At 44.8% G+C, this 7379-nt stretch overlaps 1 long non-coding RNA gene across 1 annotated transcript; it reads right to left on the minus strand.

Annotated features, from left to right (window-relative positions):
* Positions 1–2135: 2135 nt before the first annotated feature.
* Positions 2136–3348, minus strand: LOC121714006. Its single transcript, XR_006033003.1, has 2 exons — positions 3184–3348; positions 2136–2351 (listed from the first exon to the last, which is right to left on the minus strand). It is a non-coding gene; the product is annotated as an uncharacterized LOC121714006 (long non-coding RNA).
* Positions 3349–7379: the final 4031 nt, after the last annotated feature.

Genomic DNA, 7379 nt, shown 5'->3' on the forward strand with positions numbered 1-7379 from the left:
ACGTGTGAGCACATCTTTTTTAAACCCCTCAGGCTTCTCAGCATAATCTGATCTGATATCCTGTGAGCTGCATTAGGAGTGAGACCTTAGAAGACCCCACCAATACACACACACACACACACACACACACGCTCACTCACTCACACACACACACTCACACACACATCCTAAAAAGACCCCTCCCCTCTCTCCTAGGGCCAGTCCAATCAGCCTCACAAATCATCTGTCTGTCCTCTTTGGCCAATCAGTATGGGCCCTGAGGTCTGTATTGGAGACTAAGACACAGGATTGAGACTGGGGCGGGGGCACGGTGATGGTGTTGGGACATATTGAACAGGTTTTGTGGTCAGTGCAGCTAAGAACATAAGTGTAAGCAGAAAGTGGCTGGAACAGAATCCATCAGAGATGTGTGTGTAGTGGTTGGGGTTGTTGCAGCTGATTGCAGCAGAATCTCTGGCCTGTAAAAAGCCCCCCCCCCCCCCCCCCCCCCGCCCCGCCCCACTGTGATTAGCAGTCATCAGTCAAGCACAGCTGTGGGATCATAACAGTAAAGGAAAATGTCAGACTCAATTGGCTTATTAAAGAAACGCTCCCCTGAAGTAACAGGGACAACTTTATTTCTCTGACACACACACACACACAGAAAGTACAAAGAACACACACACACACCCAATCAGTACACACAAAACAGAAACACACCACACACAAAAACACACTGTGACACAGACTTTCTTACTCACACATACACACACACTCACACACTTATCTATAATTCAGTGTGCAGGGCTGGTGTGGCGTGTCTTGGCAGACCCTTATTAAAGGGCGTATTTCAGGAGCGTCGTAAACACCACTGATTTCCTGGACGGGGCTTTTACTGCAGCGAGAAGGAGGGTGAGAACCCTGCTCGTAACTCACCGCCTGATTGGCTGAGCTGAGCCAGGTAAATCACACGCACTGACACCAGATAACCCAACGCAGTGACCGTAAGGTGAGCTCATCATGAGACAGGTTGTGTGTGTGTGTGTGTATGTGAGAGTGTGTGTGAGTGAGTGTGTGTTTTTGTGTGTGAGTGAGTGTGTGTTTTTGTGTGTGAGACTGTGTGTGAGTGAGTGTGTGTGTGTGTGTGTGTGAGAGAGAGAGAGAAGGAGGACAATCACCTCTTTAAATAAATATCAGTTTTACAGCGGTGCTGAAGCACCCATAATCAGCCCGCTTAACAGCGTTTGGGATGGCAGATTTTTCACAAGTCTGAAAAATGACAAAAATAAAAGCTTAATTGCCTTTCTGCTGCAGCATTAGCTGGGCCATTCAGCTGCGTGACGGGACGAACCTGCCTGTTGGCACAGTGATGAATCATCATCTCTGCGTCACGGCTTAGAAATATACATTTTAAAATGGCCGATACTTACCTGGAGAGCATGTTAAGCGCCCGTGTGCTCCACCTTCGTCCTGCTCTGCGGGTGATAAATGGCGTCGGCACGGCGCTCCAGACAGATAGATTTCTCCCAAATCCATATTGATGAGAAGACAGCAGCGGGGCGACTCTGCTTTCAGACCTGCTGCTGAGTGAGATTGATTCCAGTCGACGTTGTGGTAATTATTGCACATGTTGGAGAGAATGTTTGCCATGGCGGTGTCCATGATGCACAAAAACGACACTGGACTAACAAATGAGCAGGTGTAGGTGTGAGCAGGTGTAGGTGTGAGAAGGTGTAAGTGAGGAGCAGGTAACAAATGAGCAGGTGTAGGTGAGGAGCAGGTGTAAGTGAGGAGCAGGTAACAAATGAGCAGGTGTAGGTGTGAGGAGCAGGTGTAGGTATGAGCAGGTAATAAATGAGCAGGTGTAGGTGTGACCAGGTGTAGGTGTGAGCAGTTGTAGGTATGAGCAGGTGTAGGTGTGAGCAGGTAATAAATAAGTAGGTGTATGTGTGAGCAGGTAACAAATGAGCAGGTGAAGGTGTGACCAGAACAATGAGCAAAGGCCTGTAGCACTGACTTCTAATGGAATTAAATACTTTGAAAAGTGAGGTAACCCACGACTTAGACCCAGTTTGCCTACAAAACAGGAAGGAGTCCTTTTATCTTATTGAGTCCTCTTTATCCACCTGTAGTTTCTGTGTGTAGGTGAGGACTAGGTCTTATCCACCTGTAGTCTCTGTCTGTAGGTGAGGACTAGGTCTTATCCAAATGTAGTCTCTGTCTGCAGGTGAGGACTAGGTCTTGTGTCTGGCCCTAGTGTGGCCCTGATGTGGATCACTTTAGGGTGAATGTTTTATAGGCAGTGGCTTTGTTGCTGTTGCTCATATAATCTCTTTACCTAAATGACGGCTGTCCAATGTTCACTTTCATGTCTAAGGAAAAACATCAAAGATCTCTGATTATCTAATGCAGACAAGAACACTGCTTTTCATATCACTCCATCCTGCCTCTGATTATCTAATGCAGACAAGAACACTGCTTTTCATATCACTCCATCCTGCCTCTGATTATCTAATGCAGACAAGAACACTGCTTTTTATATCATTCCATCCTGCCTCTGATGATCTAATGCAGACAAGAACACTGCTTTTTATATCATTCCATCCTGCCTCTGATGATCTAATGCAGACAAGAACACTGCTTTTTATATCATTCCATCCTGCCTCTGATGATCTAATGCAGACAAGAACACTGCTTTTTATATCATTCCATCCTGCCTCTGATGATCTAATGCAGACAAGAACACTGCTTTTCATATCACTCCATCCTGCCTCTGATTATCTAATGCAGACAAGAACACTGCTTTTCATATCACTCCATCCTGCCTCTGATTATCTAATGCAGACAAGAACACTGCTTTTTATATCATTCCATCCTGCCTCTGATGATCTAATGCAGACAAGAACACTGCTTTTTATATCATTCCATCCTGCCTCTGATGATCTAATGCAGACAAGAACACTGCTTTTTATATCATTCCATCCTGCCTCTGATGATCTAATGCAGACAAGAACACTGCTTTTTATATCATTCCATCCTGCCTTTGATGATCCTTGATATAAATTCAGAATTATGGACTGACTCAAATGTATGTGATGTTCTGAGTTAACATCATTTAGCATCAGTCAACATTTATAGGCTTTAAGCTATGTTTGCTAGGAAGTTTGTGGCTTGAAGATAAGCGATCCTGTGTGACCATATTACCTTGATATCTACCTGGCTACTGGCAGAAGCAGAGTGGAAATTGGGAGAATTCCTGGTCAACCGGTACCGTTTTGAGGCTGGGCTGATTAAAAAGGGCTTGATGTTGCTGTTTGTAGAAGTTCTCTGCTGCGCCCTATCCACACAAGAGTTCCTCAGGTGAGACATTTTCGTCTGGAAAAACACGCTTGTGTAAAAAGCAGATAGACTTAAAAACTAAATATATGAACTAAAGACTGAAACAGACAACTGAAAGAGAAAACAGCTGACGCAGACAGACACCTAGACAGAGAGGAGAATTCGTAAAGACAGTCAGTCTGAAAAGTAAAGATGTAGAGAGCCAGACAGAAGGAGAGGCAGAGATGTAGACTCTTAAAGACAGACACACAGGGGGAAAAGACATGGACTCAGACAGACATACTGAAGGTGGCAAACACTATGAATGCAGCTAATCTGACAGCAACAGAGTCACACTCAGCACTGACTGGCACTGCTAGAGTCTTAAAGAGACAAGAAGAGGGGGGAGGTAAAAGAAGAAAGAGCGAGAGAGAGAGAGGAGGGGTTGAAAGAGGGAGAGGGGGTGACAGAAAGAGTGAGAAATGGAGAGAAACAGAGCAAGGAAGAGTTTTCTATTTTATTCATGTTACTGTTCCTGTGGATGCTCTGGCAATACAATGTCTAATTTGTCACTGCAATAAAGCACATTTGAATTGAAGTGAGTGAGAAAAAGAAAGTGATAGACAGAGAGAGAGAGAGAAAGAGTTGACACCCAGATATGTGTTTCCTGTGAGTGTTCTTCAAGGCGGATAAACCAAACGAGTGAATCCAACCACTGCTGTGATTCTGTATGCAAATGAAAACGTCATGTCCCATTTTCTCAGTTTCATCGCATGTGACAGTGAGGAGACAGATCACACACGCGCACACACACACACACAAGTACATACACACATGCACACACACACAAGTACGTACACACACGCTCACACACACACACAAGTACGTACACACACGCTCCTCCCTATCTGCTCATACACACGCTGGAGACAGCAGAGACTTCACAAGAACACATCTCCATCCCCAAACACACACATTTTCATATACAGACATACACACAATCACATGCTCACACACTCCGCTCATTCCACATCATCACACATGCTAGAAAAATACCACCGAGCACACATATACACACACACACACACACAAACACACACAAAGTAATTAACGGTCCGTCAACAAGCCATAGAAAAGCGAGGATTTCTCCGCTTTGCGCTCCAGAACTCATGCTGTTAGTTGGGAATAGATTAGCCGATGAGCTCACTGTGATTCCTTTCAGATGCCTGCAGCTATAGGGAACACACCACACACACACACACCACACACACACACCCACACACACCCACACACACTACACATACACACACCACACACACTACACATAACACACACTGCACATACACACATCACACACACACACACTATCTTTCCATATAACAGTCAGATGGACAAAATGCTTTATGAGTGATTTTTTTAAAAAAGATATGAATATCACATACATATTTCGTGCACATTTTGATTATGACGATATATTAGCTGAACCTGAGCTGAATATAAAGCATGTATTTGATACGGTTTGGTTTTTAAAACTGATTTTAAGGCCTGTATACAATGAAGTTAATGCAGACTGAGTTTCTCTCTCTCTCTCTCTCTCTCCTGGGCTTCACATCATCTCAGACGGCTCACATGCTTAACTTCTCCTGATCTCCAGGTGTTGGTGTGAAAAGGTGCCGGGCAGCGGCGTCTGGAATATGCCCCCTACATCCAGGTGTCTGGAACAGCGTGTGGTAACTATGGAGGTCATGGTGATAGCAAGAGCGTGTGGTTACTATCAGTGTTGCGTGGGTTTGGTCACAAGTGGCCCGCGGTCGCCCGATATTTTAATCAACCCGACCGCAACTCGGACCGCGAATATTAATTAGGACAAAATTATACCCGACCCGTGATCTGACCCGCTTATTTACAAAATGTGTGCTTTTGGTTATAGCCTGCATGCAGTGTGACAGTAGGCCATTTCTGTAAAACAAACTAATTTATTTGCGAAACTTTATACAGTAGAACTACACGCAGTAGGCATGCAGGACATAATGTTTGCGCAGGAGAGAGAATGAGAATAAGAGCGCAAGCACGCACGCAACCACCAAGGATTAGAACACTAGGATAAGATTTGAAGGCCATGGACATACATCTTTCTTTCGAAAACAGAAATGGTGAGGCAAGGTATAGGCAAGAGAGATACATTGCTGGTCAAAACGTTAGCGTAAGAACTGGTTTATAATGCTGAATGAAGCACAAAGCTTTACTAAAGCACATCCACTGTTTAAAGGCACAAACACAACGAACTAAGGTAACTTTTATGCATGCGCGAACCTATACATACCGGTAGATATGGCTGTGTAGTCTGTGCCATAACATTTATTCCTGCAGGCTGCCCGTTTTGGCTGTCATACTTTTAAATGGCTTTGCAAGAAGTAGGTCTACATAGACCATAACTTGTACTACTGTCATCTTCTTTAAGAACTTTTCCCAATATTTCTCATAGCCTATATCGCTTTTCCTGAGGGGGTGTCTTTATTATTTTAACTCGCTTCTTTACTGTTGACTTTACTGTATTGATGCTTTACTGTATTGATGCTAGCCTTCTCGTGATATTTTAAGTAGGCCTATTGGTAGAAAATATATATTTAATTAATTTTAACTGACCCGCCCGCAAATGACCCGAATATCATTAAAATATTTTGTTTTTGACTCATAACCGCGGGTGACCGCGGTCATCCGCGGGCGACCGCTTAATTTCGGGCAGACCGCGCAACACTGGTTACTATGGAGGCCATGGTGATAGCAACAGTGTGGTAACTATGGAGGCCATGGTGATAGCAACAGTGTGTGGTAACTATGGAGGCCATGGTGATAGCAACAGCGTGTGGTAACTATGGAGGCCATTGCAAATGGCTCCATTACAAGTGTGCAGTGAACACACATAGTCACCCACACACACTCCTAATATTGCCTCTGTGCTTTATTTTCTCTCCTTTATTCCCTGTCTCCCTCTGTCTCCTCCCTTTCTCACCTGTGCTGGTGTAGGAATGTATATTGTGTGTGTGTGTGTGTGTGTGTGTGTTCAGAACCATGTTGAAGTATGTGTTGCAGTTTTGTTGTGTCTGAGGTGATGAGGACATGCCTGATGCTCTGACTGACGATGTAAACAGAGACCTGGCAGGGTCTTGTGCTCTCCCACCCCCTCGCCTACTCTCTGCCAGAGTGGACGTCTGTGTGCGTCTGTGCGTGTGTATGTTTGCTTCTGTTTGACAAGTATTGCCATGAGAGCTGACAGCTATGGGATTCACCATGTAGGAACTCTGAGGGTGTGTATGTGTCTGTGCGCACAAGTGTGTATGTGAGAGAGAAGAGAGAGAGCTCTCTCACTTCCTGTGTTTGTGTTAGTGTGTGTATTTGTGTGTATGTGTGTATTTGTGTGAGGGTGTGTGTATGTTTGTGTGTGTGTGTCTGTGTGTTAGTTGGGTCACCTGTCTGAGATCAGAGTGAGGAGAATGTCTATGCTAATGTGTGTGTGTGTGTGTGTGTGTGTGACTGCTGGGGAACGCCCAATATTTGCCTGGAGTGTATGTGTGTGTGTGTGTGTGTGTGTGTGTATCTGGCCGTGTTTGTTTGTATTAATGAAAAGTAGTATGCAAGAGCAGGCACACGGAACACACCCACACATAATATGCACATATGTCTCTTTCAATCATGTACACATACAATATACACAGGGAAATGTATTTCTCATCTCAACACCCCCCCCCCCCCCCCCACACACACACACACACGTGTGTACACATAGCATATTCAGACAATGTCTGTCTCAATCACATTCCACCTGAAGTGGCACTCTCTCTCTCACACACATGCACACACACAATGTCTATCTGTCCCTCCCTCTGTCTCTCTCTCTCTATCACACACACACACACACACAATGTCTATGTCTATCTGTCCCTCTCTCTGTCTCTCTCACACACATACACACACACACACACAATGTCTATCTGTCCCTCTCTCTCTCTCTCTCTCTCTCTCTCTCTCTCACACTCACACTCACACACACACACACACACACACACACACACACACACCCA

Source organism: Alosa sapidissima, chromosome 7 (assembly GCF_018492685.1).
Source record: "Alosa sapidissima isolate fAloSap1 chromosome 7, fAloSap1.pri, whole genome shotgun sequence".
Taxonomy (NCBI): Eukaryota; Metazoa; Chordata; class Actinopteri; order Clupeiformes; family Clupeidae; genus Alosa; species Alosa sapidissima.